This window comes from Gymnodraco acuticeps, unplaced genomic scaffold (assembly GCF_902827175.1).
Source record: "Gymnodraco acuticeps unplaced genomic scaffold, fGymAcu1.1, whole genome shotgun sequence".
In the NCBI taxonomy this organism is placed as follows: domain Eukaryota; kingdom Metazoa; phylum Chordata; class Actinopteri; order Perciformes; family Bathydraconidae; genus Gymnodraco; species Gymnodraco acuticeps.
This window is the reverse complement of record NW_022989755.1, coordinates 366,701-383,058: the sequence shown is the minus strand read 5'-3', so window position 1 is coordinate 383,058 and position 16,358 is coordinate 366,701.

Below are 16,358 nucleotides of genomic sequence, written 5' to 3'. Positions count from 1 at the left end.
GTTTATGTATAAAATACATGAAACAGTGGATTTTGCATAATAGGTGACCTTTAAACCATATTAGATGTGTAAAAAAACCCTGAAAAACGGCAATTGAGAACACTTTCACGTCTCTGCAGAAGGAAGAGCAGACTAGTTCCCATATGAAGCCTAGTTTGGTAATATAAGCTAAATTAGATTTGGGATTTGCCTTTCGTTTCTTTGTTGGTGTTACAATATGATTTTGTGATATCAGACTTAACCCTCCAATAATAAAATGTAATCAAACCAAGTAAACACTTGTCAATCAATTCATTAATAATGTTTTTATGAATAATTTGTGGCTACATAGTTGACCAAGTTGTGGCTGCAGGACAATGTTCTGTTTTCCATCAGCCAGACTGAAAGTCTTACAACTGTTTTCAACAGCTTATAAAACCTTGGATCTATCAGGTTTAGTCTATGACTGAGAAAGGGTGGCAGGGGTGTTGGGTCAACGCCAAAGCATTCTAGTGATTTTTTAAATGAAGAAATAACACCAATGGAAGAAAAATCTCTTTAATTAGTTGAATAGGAATTTAAATGAAATGTAAGCTTGTCTGCTGAGTTGGTGGCAGTGGTTGAAGGACAGCTCTATTAAAAAAGGAATGATACAGTAATACAGTTGAACCCATTTAGTGCCTTTCAATGGGCACGTTGTGCTTATAAAACTGATTGGTCTTTCTCTGGTACGTTACAATGGGATGGAAAAGTAAGTAAAAGTGTTAGATGGTGTAACTAATAACTTTATATTTATATTCACTCCATAAAAAATGCAGTTAGGTCAGTGACCGGAAGCAATCATCTTATCTTCGGCAGGTACTTTCTCTTTTCCAGGCACTAAGGTGACTATATCCTGGAACAGATTCCCAGAAAGTGACTGTACACCTCAGGGCTCCATACTAGGTCCTCTTTTGTTCAAAGTATACATAAATGACATGGCTCATTAGTTAAGAACAGCTCTATTCATTATTATGCTGATGACACAGTTACTTACTTATCAGCGCTTTGTGTTGACTTTGCGTTGTCAAATTAAAAAAGTGTTGCTATTCCAAAGATTGATTGAACCTTGATTTTTACATGCTCATCGCCAGATCCCAAATACAAATCTTCTTAGTTTTAATATTGGCAATAATCAATAACTGTGGATCTAATAAATTCCTGTGTGAGTATGACAAATGTTAAACTACCTTTGAATTTCTCCCCTGTTGAAACAAAGTTGAAAAGTAAACAAACTGTTTATCTACCTAGTGTTATTGTGCTGTGGCCTTGGGTTCCTACACAGTGGACGTCTGCACCATTATGTTTCTTATGTTGAAAGTACTGTCAGCTAGAAACCTTAGTCGGTATTTCTCTATACATTCTTTCAGATTATCTTTTCCCTTTATTGTCAATGGAGAATGACAAGGTAAAACAACTTACAATGCTGACTGACGTCATTGAGCCACGTTGAGCCATTGTCACAAGGTTTTATTTGCACATGTCTTCAACCAAGATTCAATCAGAAATCATTTCTTTTCTGTTTGGAGATAAAGTTGCGTATAATTGCTTTGTCATTGAAGAGTTCATTTAGATGGACCCATACATCATTGAGATACTGTCTGGCTAGTTTGGACCTCAATAAGGTTACAGTTGAAATAAATCGTGTTGATGTTGGAAACCATTTGTAACTGTATTATAATGTAGAAAATCTAAGAGCAAGACCCTGCTTTTGCAACCTAAAATATAAAATATGGCCCCATAAAATTGAGTCTATTTTATTACAACTTGGGTCTTACTTTTGCAACTTTGGGAACACAGTGCCAAACCAGACAATAATAATCATGCAAACAGACTTTAATGAGGTTATCTAAACCTTTTTATTTGGAGGTACAACTGAAAATGTGTAATTCATCATTAGAAGTAAAACTGGGAGTTTGTTTACAAACCTGTTTGATTGTCAAACGGTTCACAACATGTTCTCAAATCCCACTAATTACCTTGTTCTCCAGCATTCACGTAATTAAAAGTTAATGGGGTCGTTCAAAGATGTTTGCTTTTCCTTTTATGCATATACAGCTTATGTACCTTTTAGTTTTCTTTGTTTCAAACCTGACGTCTGTGAAGGAACTGATTGAGATATCATTTGAGACATTACCTGTTTACCAATATGTCTGTGAACATGTGTTTCTATCCTAGCAGCACCTGAAGGCAGCATCACGAGAAACATACAGCAGCATACTGTAGGTCAGTCGTCTGTCTGCCAGGTACGAGGGGCCACTGGAATTCAGAGAAGGCAACGCTTACAAGGCACGGAAATGGTAGCTGCCTCCGATAATGCACCGGCAGGAATGTGAGTTCAAGTTTCACGGCTCTAATGATAAGTAGTTTGCTATATGTGTTCCATACCTGATAAGTATAGAATTGGATGGCTAAAGATTCCATCGCTGAGTAGATGGAGCTTACATGGCTTTTAAAATATTTGATAGACACTCCTCTTACAGAAATATATGCATAGAGTGTTCTTGAGTAATGAGTGATGCATGTCAGTCGACACACTCCTGTGAGTAAGCAGAGACAAAAGGACACGAGGGTCCAGGTTTATTTCAGCTGTCAGGGCGTCTCAGTAGGTGTCTGTCAGAAGTTTAACTCCACAGGTTAAGACATACAGTCTGATGGATGATGGCTATCCACCTGAGGAGACACCATCCATGGAATGCTAGACACTCGGTCAAAGACAGGCTGAACATAACCCTGGAAGCCATGGTCTGAAGATTTGCTTGGAGAAACACGAAATCAACAGAGAGGGGCGGATGGATCTGGAGGGAAAAGATGGTCAAGGTAAGTCTGAAATGAACAATTATTTATTTAAACAGTTTTGTTTTAGTTGGCTTGTCGTGAATGTTTATAAGGTTACATTTTCAACTACTTTTGACTTTTTAAAAGCCTTTTAATATTGTATTTTATTTAGCTTTTGACTCTCTGCTTGAAGTACCATCACATGGTCAAATGACAGAAATATGCAAGTCACTTTGATTAGAGGTTGATTATACCTCAGTCATCTGCCTATCCAGCTATTGCATTCTGGGACATGCTGTATACCCCCGCTTGACAATAGCCGGGTCATTTCAGCACCATGGACAGATTCAGCAACATTCAGAGCAAAGCAATTGGCTGCTCTAATTTCACCTCTCTGGAGGACCTTTACAATGAAGCTTCATGGTCAGCCAGTGTTTTCCATATGGTTTTGAAAGTCATTACAAAATGTGCGTTGGACGTGCCTCAACCACAACAGATGACACACAGGTATCAAATCAGCAACAAAAAGTACACCCACTACTACAAGAGCTCCATTATTATTGGGAAACCAAAGTAAAGCAGTACCTCCTGGCCAGAGATGAAATAGTTGTTTTACATGTAACACACAAAGATACCCAGCCAGAAAGGGTGGTGATGATGAAGCAGAGGCCCTCCTGGTTACACTACGTCTTCTTAAAAAACAAAAATCCCCCAGCGCAGCTCCAGCTCCGAGCTGATGTGCTATAGGCAGCCGAGGTCACCGGTTCATCCGTCAGAGAGGCTCCTCGCTGATGGATGGCACTCAGAGCAACGCGCGCCCAATCCGCTGTAGCCCTAACCGCCGAGAAGGGCCTTCGCAGGAAGAGAAATAAATAAATAAACAGCAACATCAAAGGGATGTTCAAAAGAAAAACAAAGCCTGCACACGTTCGTTTGCAAACACACACACACAGACACACACAAGCGCGCATTGGCTCTCTCGCACACATCCGGTGAGAGAGAAAAGGGAGGCGGAGGGAAAAAATACAAAGGACTGAAAGCATACACATAGTTTACTCTCCAATGACACTCGGCTTGAAGAAAATCTAGACAAAACAAGGCAGAGTGGCGAAAATTGGAGCGTTTGATGGTTCGATATTTGAGCTGAAAGACTTGAAAACAAAGAATCTACAAACAAACACAATGATCTTTATCCTCATGTGTTCCTGTTTGTCATTGAGGGGATAAACTGGGACACCTTCACCCACTGGTGACCCAGCTGAGGCTCTGTATGTGCAACACCCCAACACTTAATGATACACTATCACCACATTTTAGATGATAAGTTTGGTGATATTCTATATTTTTCTCATGTAGAAAAACTCAAACCAACAATGACTTAATCCAATAACACATTTCCCAAAAACTATTCAAAATACACCATTAATCCACACTGTTTGCATTTATTGTATCACATTGAACATGGGCATTGCAGTTTATATGAGTCAAGTCCACATATACCGTCTTCCTGCCGAACATACTTGGTAGAGCAACAAAACGCAGTTATAAGTAAGATTGACAAAATAAACAACTAGAGTGCCCAGTGGTTTAATCAATTATTTAGCTTTTTTTATGAAAGTGGTGAATTTCTCCCGCTTATAAGGTTTGTAAGTCAGAAAGTGTTGAGGATGGACTAACATGTTGTTGGTTTTGGTCTTTTTATGGAATGTGTTGACGATTTCAGGATATATACAACACATTCAGCCTTATCCTTTAAGCAGGAAATTACAAAATGGCATTTTGTGATCTCCAGTTGGGATCAAACTGCAAACCTCGTCCATGTCAGTGCTATCCTTTACCAACTACACACAGCATCAAACAAATGTAAGAACACCTTTTGTTTGAGTGTGTTTAATAATTCACCAAAGCGTGTGACCATGAGCCTTCACATGTTTCTGGATAGAAAACTGTGATTGTAAAGGAGGACCAGCAGTTGAGACAAAAAGCTCCTCCGAAAAAGTTGAAGAGCCTTGCATGAGGTAACTTGTTGCAATCATCGAAATAAAAACAAAAAAAGTTTGAGCTCGAGAACTTTGACCAGTTAGAGACCCACAGGATGCTATCAAAGACGAGCCTACGTGTAATTGTGTTTGGGTTCAGCATTCCATCGTGCAAAATTACTCTTTATTGATGCCAGGTTAACAATTTGAGCTCAAAAAAGGGAAATCATATCAATTTAATGGCAGTCATCTTAGATCCAGTACTCTCTATTTGTCTAATTGATTTGGTTCCTGTGAAATGCAGCTAAATGTTATTGTTTCCATGATCGTAGATATTGGCATCCAGGAACCTCTGCAGACTACCAGCGCTTTGGACGGTTAGGGAACGTTGCTTGCACGGCCTTGAGTTAGTCAGCATGGGCTCTTCGCATGAAATATTGAGGAAGCTGGAAGGGCTGGGCTGGGGCCTCATGTAGGTGTGTGTGTGTGTGTGTGTGTGTGTGTGTGTGTGTGTGTGTGTGTGTGTGTGTATGTGTTTGTGTAGTGGGGATTGCCTGACGGTGGAAGCTGTGGATGTTGTGTCAGCTCCCCCAAACCAAAACAAACTCATAAGCCCCCCAGTGTACTCCTAAAATCTGAAAAGTGGATTGCAATATACCTTCCATTGAAAATATACCATTCTCTCTGTTGTTTTTCTTATCCTCTTCCCCCTCCTGCTCTCCCCTTCTCTCTGTCTTACACACTCACACACACAGACACCAACCGGGCTCTGTGAGATTTAATCTCATCCTTATTCCAGTGCCCTTAATCTTTTCGTTTCTTAACATCTCCGTTTCCCCATGCAAATCAGTTCTTCTCATCTCTCTCACTATTCTTTTCCACTTTCTGCTCTTTTTCTTTCTCTCTGTTTTCCAATCAGATGGCAATATGTGTGTGTGTGTGTGTGTGTGTGTGTGTATGTGTGTGTCTAGTCAGTCAGCACGCTGAGTGCAGTGCAGACAGTTTAGTACAGTTGAAAGAGCACATCACAGTTCTGCCCTGCTCTCTCTAAGGGCTGATAATATGAGCCCTTCTTACCTGTTAGGAGCTAGTGAGCCGCTGCTCCTCCTTTAAATGAACTTCAGAGGGGGAGTCAGATTGACAGGAACACAGAGAGGGCTGCCCCGTCTGACTGGCGGTCCTGTCAAGGTGAACCCAAGGTGCTCTCTCAGGCCCCGCGCTGCTTTCCACCAGGCTGCCCCTAGCTGGGCTGATTGGGCCTTAATGGTACAGTAATGACCAAAACAAGCCCACACACACATATGCACACACACAGCCTCACTGTGTCTGAGGCGGGGGCGCTATCTCAGAAGATCTCAGAAACTTAAAGGTCTAAGCCAGCTAATTTAGCAAGTTAACATCAGTTGAGCCTCCCTGTTAATCTTTGTTTCAAAGTGTGTGAGGGAAATATAAGGCTGAGTGTAGTAGCTGTTTGAGAAACCATTAAGAGTGCATGGTCTCGACAGATTATGCATAGTAATAAAGGCGAGGGAAGCCTCTCTTTAAGCCGCAGCACCTTAATAGCCTGTATGATGACACTTTATCTATAGTTTGTGCATATAATCACTAAACTAAAGGGGGCGACCCCAGGGCGTGGGTTCACCCGCTGACATTTGACATCTTTATAATTAACTGGGAAGGTCTAATCTCTGCCTTCAAATGACGCGTTGCCACATTCCATTTAATATGCTTATAAGCACTATGTATTATTCAAATATGCAGATGAGGCTCCGTTAGAAAACAGTCTTTTTGACACAGGTTTTTCCCTCCCGTCGGGGTGGGGTACGGGGCCACTAAAGGACCTGCAGGGATCGGAGAGCAACAGTCCTTCTGAAATGTTCATTCCCTGAGAAAGACGTCAACGTTTTCTACATCTTCGTTGTCCGTTTGCTGTTATTTAAAGTGAAACTACTCAGGACAGATGGGCCGCTTTGTATTAAAAGTAAAGGCACTGTATTCAAACCTAATTCTTCCTGCTGTGAAAGCCACAGAGCACTTTTATCAAACCCTCGTTACTCTATATAAAACATTACTGGAACAGGGACTGCTTTTTCTGAAGAGTTTTAATAGCTTTGGTCGGAAATGTGTGCAGGAGTCGGCCATCTTTAGACTGAGTGAACCAGCAGAGCTTTTTATGGATGCGATCTCTAACAGGGTTGGAAGAAAGAGCCTCTTATGTTCACTTTTGGCTTGAGTTACTTTTGAGAGGCTGGTGGTCGCTGGGTCAGAGGCTTCAGTGAGCCGGTAACCACTACACGAAGCCCTCAGTCCTCTCCGGAGCTTTTCAGCAGCATTCACAACCTTATATCCTCTCCCTCTAAGAAGTCAGACTTCTCAGTAGTGTGCTCCATTGTATAAACTGCTATTCATTTATTTTTTGCTTTCTCTTTTAATCCATATTCATGAATCACTTATACATTTGAAAATCAATACCACGCTACAGTTGCACTGTGGTGAGGTCATGCGGTCCTATTATTTGGAAATCATACATGCAACTAAACACGAAATAAATAAAGAATTGTACGATTACTGTAGTGAATGTGAGATCATTACAAACAGGAATATTCATTAAATCGTCTGGATCCAGCTTCTAAAACACACATGCTTCTTGTAAAAGAATTAGAAATTCAAGTGTTTTTTATTCACCTAAACAATAGCAGCTGCTTTATGAATATGATCCTTAAAGTGTAAGGAGATGATAGAATACGAGTTTTGAAGGAACCTGCTATCTTGTGTTCTTCTCCGTCCAGCATTAGTGTGCATTATCAAGGTAAGGTAAAAAAACTGATAGTCTGAAATGATATTAAAGACCAGGAATAATAAACAACAGTCTACTGTATTTGCCCTCTGTTTCAGTTGTATCCCCAGATTGCCGTTTGGCCGTTTCAGGGCTGATATCGAACGGCATCAAATCACCTTTTTTTTGTTCCTTAAAGGTTGTAAACATTTGTAAATGAGTGCTTGCATGTGTTGAAGGCATATTAGGTTTTCTCCCCGGTGTCTGTGGGGGTTTATTGAGTGTGCTGTTGTTGATCCTGGGCCATGAATCCTTCCCTGCCCTCTCCTGTGCCTGCAGCCTGCCCCCAGCCTCTCCTCCACCTCCCACTGAGCTCCCTCTGTCTCTGGCTTCATCTCCAGCTCTGTCTCTCCAGCTCACCATCGCAGCTCCCGCCTCCTGTCTCATGTCCCTTTCAACTAAATTGTGGGCTTTTTTTGTTTTGTTACATGAGCGTTCTGTTAAAGCCTTTGTTATTTGACCTTCTCTCGTTTCTAATTTTTTTCATGTGGCTTATGTATTTGTTGTTTGTCTTACATTGGCTTTGGTTTATTATTTCCTTTACAGGGGAAGATTATTTTATTTTATTTCATGTCCTCATCAAACATATACAGTATATACATACAGTTCACTAAATGTTCCATGCCTAATTGTTCTCCTGTCAACTTCACCTGTTGAACGAGTCCCCTTGAAGACTCTCACAAGTGTTTTCCACCTTCTCTCTGCCCACATGCACACTTCACCTGTCTCCTTCATAAGATACAAATCCAAGGTAGATGAAACAATAACATGTAGCTCTCTATTGTTCTTTGTATACAAACCAGCTTTCTATATCAATTCGAGACATGCAATATGGCAAATTCACATGCATTTTCATATTTCACAAAGTCGTTTGTGTAGCATTTCTACACCCCCAAAATGACTTTCATGGGGAACACACAGTTTAAAGACAAAAACACAGAGATTAGCCAACCACTGTGGTAGCTATACCGTTCAATCACAAGCTAGCTCCGCCCTAAAGCATAAACTGCATAAATGTCTAATTTACTTTAAAGGGGATCTATCATGCAAAATGCACTTTTGTATGTCTTTTACACATAAATATGTGTCGCCGGTGTGTCGGGGAACTCACGCAGCATCAGACAATAAAACCCTTTCTCTTTTCCTCCGTACCCAAATCTTTTAAAAACGGGGGTACAACGAGCGGCAGACCCGGCGTCATGGGCAGGCCCCATGGGTTCGGGCCCGCCCATCCAGGATTTGGGCCCGCCCATCCAGGATTTGGGCCCGCCCATCCAGGATTTGGGCCCGCTGTTTTAATCAGGGCTGAATACCACATTTCTATTGTTTTATTATTATGTTTATTGTTGTTATTTGTAGGGCTTTGTCCTAATATTTATTTTTGTATTAGTTTAATATCGTGTTTTTATTTTGCTATGAAATTCTGAATGAAAGGCTGAGCGCAAGACTGGTTTTTCGCTGGGTTGAGTCGTGTGGGTTTTTGAGTGAGATGCGGCACAGCAGCCTGTCAGTTAGTCTACTCTTGCTAGGTCAGTGGTTCACGAAAGGAAAATGGCAACTAAGCGCCAGATGCAGGCACATTAGAAAAAATCAGTTACGTTACCAACGAGCAAGCAAGTCAGCTGGCAATCAATTATATTTTGAAGAGAAATTGATTCTCAAGCCGGCTCTCACAAACTCCTGCTCTGTGCGCAAGCAGACCGCTGCACACGCTCTCTGCCTCGCTCAATCTCTCTCTCTCTCCCTTTCTCTCCGTCGCTCAACCTCACTCCACCTCTCCACCCTGTGTGCGCTCAAGTTTGCCTGCGTGCTTGCCCAAGTTGGCACAGCGTTACATATGTGCCACAAAACCAACCAATGGATGTATAAGACCGTCAACAGCCTTATGGCAACCTAAACCCCCCCCCGTTGACAATTCAGATTTCCCGGGAAATGTAAGTGTCGTGTTGGGCCCGCCCAGAGATGTATGTCTGCCGCCGGGTCTGACGAGCGGATACAGATTTGCTGCCGATATGACGTCAAATCTGCGGCGGACCCACAGAAAGTTGCTATCAGAAATAATGCCTGACGTGTTTTGGACGTAATCTCGTCTTTGTTTATAGCAAGCCTCGCTAACACTCAGAGCTAACCTTTACTGTAGAGCACATGTGTTTAAAAAGCAGGAAATAAAAAAAGGTGATAAACCCGCAAGAGAAAAAGCATTTGAGCTCCATACTGTTTCAGAAATAATCCTTGATGTGGTTTAAACAGGATGGCGTTTTATTACAGCAGAATTTAACTTTATCTCCGGTATAATTCTGATCAGGCATTAGCTCCACCTCCTCTTTCTTTCTTTTTTTCAAGCTAAGGACCCAAAAACCTTGTTTCTCTAACAGGGCTTCAAAAGAGGGGTATGAGCAGTATGAGGCATGGCTACAATGGGTGATCTGTTTGGTATTTTAAGCAAAAAACTTCACAGACATGTTTTGTATAGGTATGGCCCTACAATATATTTTTCCAATATAGCATGATAGGTCCACTTTAAATAGAACAATAATTTACAAAATAAACGTCATACTTTAAAACCTGTTAGGCCCCAAGCCTGTTTTTCAGGTTTCAGGCTCGATAATGACATTCCCAGAACAAATGACCATATCTTCCCTTCTAAAAGGGTTAAATTAATCGTCTTTTTTCTCAAAGTAATGATAAACCTGTGAGTTGGATGTAGAAAAGTCAGAATCAATATAGATGATCAATTCAGATCAATTCAGATTGAACATGGTAAAAAACTGTTTTGTATTTATAGTTAAAACCAGGGGCGGACTCGGACTACAAATCAGCCCGGGACTCTCGACCGTCCCACTTCGGTACCGCCGGCCCACCGCAAGTAAATACCGCTAGTAAATTGACGGGGGGGGGAGGTGTTATAGTGACTTACCGCAGGAGTAGACATTAAGGGTAAAATTAACACATTTGTTGCAATAGTAGCCTAATTTATGCACTAACTACATTACTACTTGTACTACAACATTTTAATCATCAGTTCTTCCCTCAATTGTTCATATTTGGTTTATTAAAATAATGATATTGTGGTCATTGTTAAAAAAATTCTGCTATTATGAGTATTATTATTTGTATAATGTGCATTCTGCCTTCCTGTCATTAGGAGTTAGACATGTAATGGCTATGTAATTGATTAGATTAGAACCTTCATTAAACTGCTGGGACATTTCGCCAATACCTTTATATTGTCTACTCTTCACTTACTTGTCAGCATAGGTCGGCATTGATGTACATGTAACCAGACCCGGCGCCAGAACAAATCTAAAGGGAGGGCCTATGATTTTCATGGGAGGGCACACAAAACGAAAAGAACGAGATCGCGGATACAAGCGGCCGAGATGGGTTTTCTCCGCAGGGTGGCTGGTGTCTCCCTTAGGGATAAGGTGAGAAGTTCGGTCATCAGGGAGGGACTCGGAGTTGAGCCGCTCCTCCTTCGCGTCGAAAGGAGCCAGTTGAGGTGGTTCGGGCACCTAGTTAGGATGCCACCTGGGCGCCTCCCTAGGGAGGTGTTCCAGGCACGTCCAGCTGGGAAGAGACCAAGGGGTAGACCTAGGACCAGGTGGAGGGATTATATCTCTTCGCTGGCCTGGGAGCGCCTTGGGATCCCCCAGTCAGAGCTGGTTGATGTCGCCAGGGAAAAGAAAGTTTGGGGCTCTCTGCTGGAACTGCTACCCCCGCGACCCGACCACGGATAAGCGGGAGAAGATGGATGGATGGATGGCACACAAAACCGTCACGTGCTGCGGCACAATATATTTCAAACAGCAAGGCCAACAGCATTGCGTAAAGACGCACACTTATCGCAAACATACACAAATAAAGGGCAACATAGCAACCACTTTGAAACATTGTGTGCGTGGCAGCACAAACACTGGTAAATCACGAGCAAGGTTGACAGCTAAAAAAGCTATAATATAAACGACAGCTGACACGTAATAACGGCTCCGTGCAGCTGATCTGCACCAAAGTACTCATTTCCTTATTTGTTTCCTCGCGTATCTCTCTCTCTCTCTCCACAAACTCTCACATGAAATGTGTTCTTTTGATGCGGCATGCCTTAGCAGTCCTTTATCAGTCTGTAATGCGTGTTTCCAGTCGCAAAAACCTTTGACAGTAAAAGCCGCATCAGATGAAGACGTATTCACTTTAAACTGTCTACAGGGGAAACAAAAGGCTGCGTCTGCTTTTAACGAATCTTCAAGCCATGGTCTGTTGTGTACCATGCAGTGGCAAAAGTGCGCTTCTTTCCTGAAAATCTCCCTGGATAACGATCCAGCTTCACCTGCTTGGGTTTATTAACCCCAAGATCATCGCTAACTCAGCCCCGGGGTTTGCCGAGGTCAAGCTTGTGACATTAAGGCGTGCTGCTGCAACGGCAGGTGCAGGGTTGCCAGCAGCACCATCGGCTGCAGTTCTTTCATCGCTATTTCGTTTGAATACATCCTTAGACCTTTTGAGCCAATTTCTGATGTCCATTTTGTAATGCAAACAGAAATGTGAGTCTACAGAATGCACAATAAACAAATCCAGAATAGGCGGCAGAGTGTGACGCTGTGATTGGTCTAAATGGGGACGAATAACAAATCACAGACTCATGCATTTATTTGACATAGCCTGCGATTTTTTTGTTTTGTTCTGACATCACATACATCGTAGCATAAAAGTTCACAGTTTATTTATAATTAAAAAAATAAAATAAAAATATTTTTTAATTTTTATAAATAATAAAAAACGTGTTTATTGGGGGAGGGCAGGAATGTCAAATGGGAGGGCCTGGCCCTCCCACGGCGCCGGGCATGCATGTAACCCAAATGTCCAGTAGCCTCTCTGAACACCATGGGACTCTGCGTTGTGTTTGTTATTGGTGATGGGATGTTATGCAGAGGGGTGGAAAACAGGACACAGCAGATCGGATTGCGTTGGAGATGCTGAGTAGCGATTTATTCTTCACAATGGCAGCTCTTCTGACACACCTTTTGCGGAGTGAATGCAAACATTCGCGCATTAGCTACATGCTAACCAATACAATAACCAAATGAACAGACAAAACATAAACATCTCACTCCCAAACATACACAAACGGGTAAATAAACATTTAAACTAACCCATTAATTAAATAAATGGAATGTTTGGACGTTTTTAACATAATAATGTGTACAATTATTTGCCGCCATTAACACTGCTCACCTTTTGCGGAGTGAATGCAAACATTAGCGCCAAGATGGCGGCCGCACCCAGAACAACAAGAGAAATACGGTGTCCCACAATGGACAAAAAACAACAATTTGCTGCGCAACAGACACCTAGTGGCCTGTCAAGGCTGTTACCTTACATCTACCCCTTCTTTAATTGATGGCGTCCCAGCCATCAGGCCAAACAAAATACAACAAAGGCCATGTAGCACAAACAATTTAAACAGTTAAAGAGAAACAAATAACCTTTCTGTATGTATGATTGTCTTATAAAATGTGTGTGTGTTATACATTTTAACAGTCAGAATGTTGTGGCTTGATTGTGTCACCCCTGTCCTGCTTCTCTACTTGCGTTGGCCCTTTGCCACAACTTCCATCCCCTTTCTCTCCTCCCCTGGTCCTCTTCCGAACTCAGGACTTGTGACTCACATGACTGTCTCTTCGGGGCACACCGATTTCTTGTTGGATTTCTCCTACGAGCCTTGTCAAGTGATTTGGTGTCACTCCCAGTCGTACTTTCCTCATCTCCTTCATCCATTTGTCATTCATCCACATCCACTTCCTCCATTTGTTTGGGCTCATCGTGTACCACTGGTGTCCCAGGTCCCACATTCTCCTCAACTTCCTCTGTATGATCGATCTCACAGTCCTCTTCTCCTATCACTTCACTGACTCGTTCCACTGGAAGGAACATACACTGTGTGAGGAGGTTGCGGTGCACCACCCTCTCTCTCTCGCTGTCCTCCAATCGTATCACATATACAGGTGTGTTGAGTTGTTTCTTCACCACAATGTATGGACGTGCCTCCCATCTGTCTCCCAGTTTCTGCCGTCCCTCCACATGACATACTTTGACAAGGACTCTATCCCCCGGTATGAAGACTTAACCCTTTCCTTTTCTGTCATAGTGCTTTTTCTGTTGAGCCTTAGCATGCCGAGAGGTTTGATTAGCCTGTGCATATGCCTGTGACAGACTGTCGTACAGAATTTGGACATAATCACTGCATCCACGTGGCTCACTTGCGGTGGAAAGCCCACAAATCAGGTCCACTGGGAGCCTAGGATGTCTCCCAAACATCAGGTAGTATGGTGTGTAACCCGTTGAATCATGCTGTGTGAAGTTATAGGCATGTGTCATTGCGTCAAGATGCTCATGCCAGCGGGGTTTCAAGTGCGGCTCCAAGGTCCCCAGCATGTTCATGAGGGTCCGGTTGAACCTTTCGATGGTTCCGTTGCCTTGTGGGTGGTAAGGGGTCGTATGAGTCTTTGTGATGCCAGTGCACTTACACAGCTCCTTCACAACTGTACTTTCAAAGTTGCGCCCTTGGTCCGCATGCAGCTTCGCAGGGAACCCAAACTGGCAGAAGAAGTTTTTCCACAGTGTTTTAGCCACTGTAGAGGCCTTTTGGTCTTTTGTCGGGTAGGCCTGGGCATAGCGGGAAAATTGGTCTGTAACCACAAGCACATTTTCTATGCCACCTTTGGACTTCTCCAGTCAGAAAGTCCACACACACCAGCTCCATTGGGGCACTGCTATGGATACTGACCAGGGGAGCCCTGGAGCCTGCAGTAGGGGTCTTCCGGAGACAGCACCTTTCACACTGCTCACACCAAGCCTTGATTTCTTGAAACATTCTTGGCCAGTAGAATCTCTCCCTTATCATTTGCAACGTCCTCTCAAATCCTAAATGCCCTGAATCATCATGGAGAGCAGTCTTTACTGCTGTATGCAGTTTCTCTGGCAATACTAGCTGCTCCACTACTCCCCTTTGGCCGTCCTGGATGTGGCGGTACATGATACCATCCCTCACCATTAACCTCCTCCACTCTTTTAAAAGAAGGCACACCTGCCCACCACCACTGACCCTCTCGCTGCGGCTTGGTTTCCGGTTCAAACTTTTGTAGTGCAAGACGGGGCCAATGACAGAGTCCTCCTTCTGCCCCACACGGATCTCCTGTTTTGTCATGGCAGGCAGGGATTCCGTCCCCACCTCCCTGTAGGACTCACTTGACATGCCCGGCCCAAGGTCTTGTGAGTCAGGGTTCTCTGCGGCAGTGTTCTCATCAGGGGGCCCTCCTGGTTCTAGTGTGGGCTGTGTCTCCCCATGCACTCTCACATTGATCCCCACCCGCTGAGGACAGGTTTGTAGGACCTGTGTGACCTCCTGGTTTGACATACGGGAGAGGGCATCTGCATTTGCGTTACATTGTCCCCTCCGATACTGGATGTCAAAGTGGAATGTAGACAGCCGAGACACCCATCGCTGACCGGTAGCATCCAGCTTTGCAGAGGACATCACATATTTGAGGGGGTTGTTATCCGTCTGGACAGAGAATGGACACCCATAGAGATGGTCGTAAAACTTGTCTGTCACTGCCCACTTCAGAGCAAGGAACTCCAGTTTGTGTGCAGGATACCTCGACTCGGCCGGGCTCAAGCCTCTGCTCGCATAGGCTATGACTCTCTCAGCTCCATCCTGGACTTGAACCAAGACAGCACCAAGCCCCTGTCCCGACGTATCGGTCTGAAGCACAAAAGGTAGGCTGTAATCCGGGTAACCCAGTACTGGAGCAGTCGTCAACTTTTGCTTCAGGGACTGAAAGGCTTCTTCACACTCTGTAGTCCACAAAAAGGGCAGCTCAGGACCCAAACTTGTCTTCCTTCCTCTTATTTTCTTCCTGGGGTCACCAGTTGTCAGGCGGTATAAAGGAGCAGCGATGCTCGAGTAGCCACCAACGTACCGCCTGTAATATCCAGCAAACCCTAAGAACTGCAACACTTCCTTCCTGTTTGTGGGCCTCACCCAGTCCCTGACCCGGCTGATCTTCTCTGGGTCTGTCCTGATCCCCTCCGCCGATACCAAGTGGCCCAAGTACTGCACTTCCTTTCTCACAAGCTGGCACTTGGAAGGCTTTAACTTCAAGCCATGTTCATGAAGCCGATCAAACACCAGCTGCAACCTCTCCAGATGGTCATCAAAGGTTTTGGAGAAGATGATGAGGTCGTCAAGGTAGATCAAGAGGTGGGTGAAGTTCAGATCCCCAAAACAGCAGGTCATGAGCCTCTGGAAGGTGGACGGAGCATTCTGCAGTCCGAAGGGCATCCTGTTGGCCTCAAACAGCCCCATGGGTGTGCTGAATGCTGTCTTGTGCTTGTCCTGTTCCGCTACCTCCACCTGCCAGTAACCAGATGTGAGGTCAAGTGTGGAAAAGTACTTTGCTTGCCCCAGAGCCTCCAGGGCCTCTTCTATTCTGGGCAGGGGAAATGCGTCTCTCGTGCTGTAGGAGTTTAGCTTTCTGTAGTCAATGCACAACCTTAATGACCCGTCTTTCTTAGTCACGATCACCACTGGGGACGCATATGGACTCTTACTAAGCCTGATGACTCCTGTCGCCTCCATCTCTATCAACAACTTCCGCACATCTTGCCACTGTGAAGGCGGAATCTTGCGATACGGGAGCCGGAAGGGCTTGGAATCAACCAGGGGAATGTCATGCTGCATTGTTTTTGTG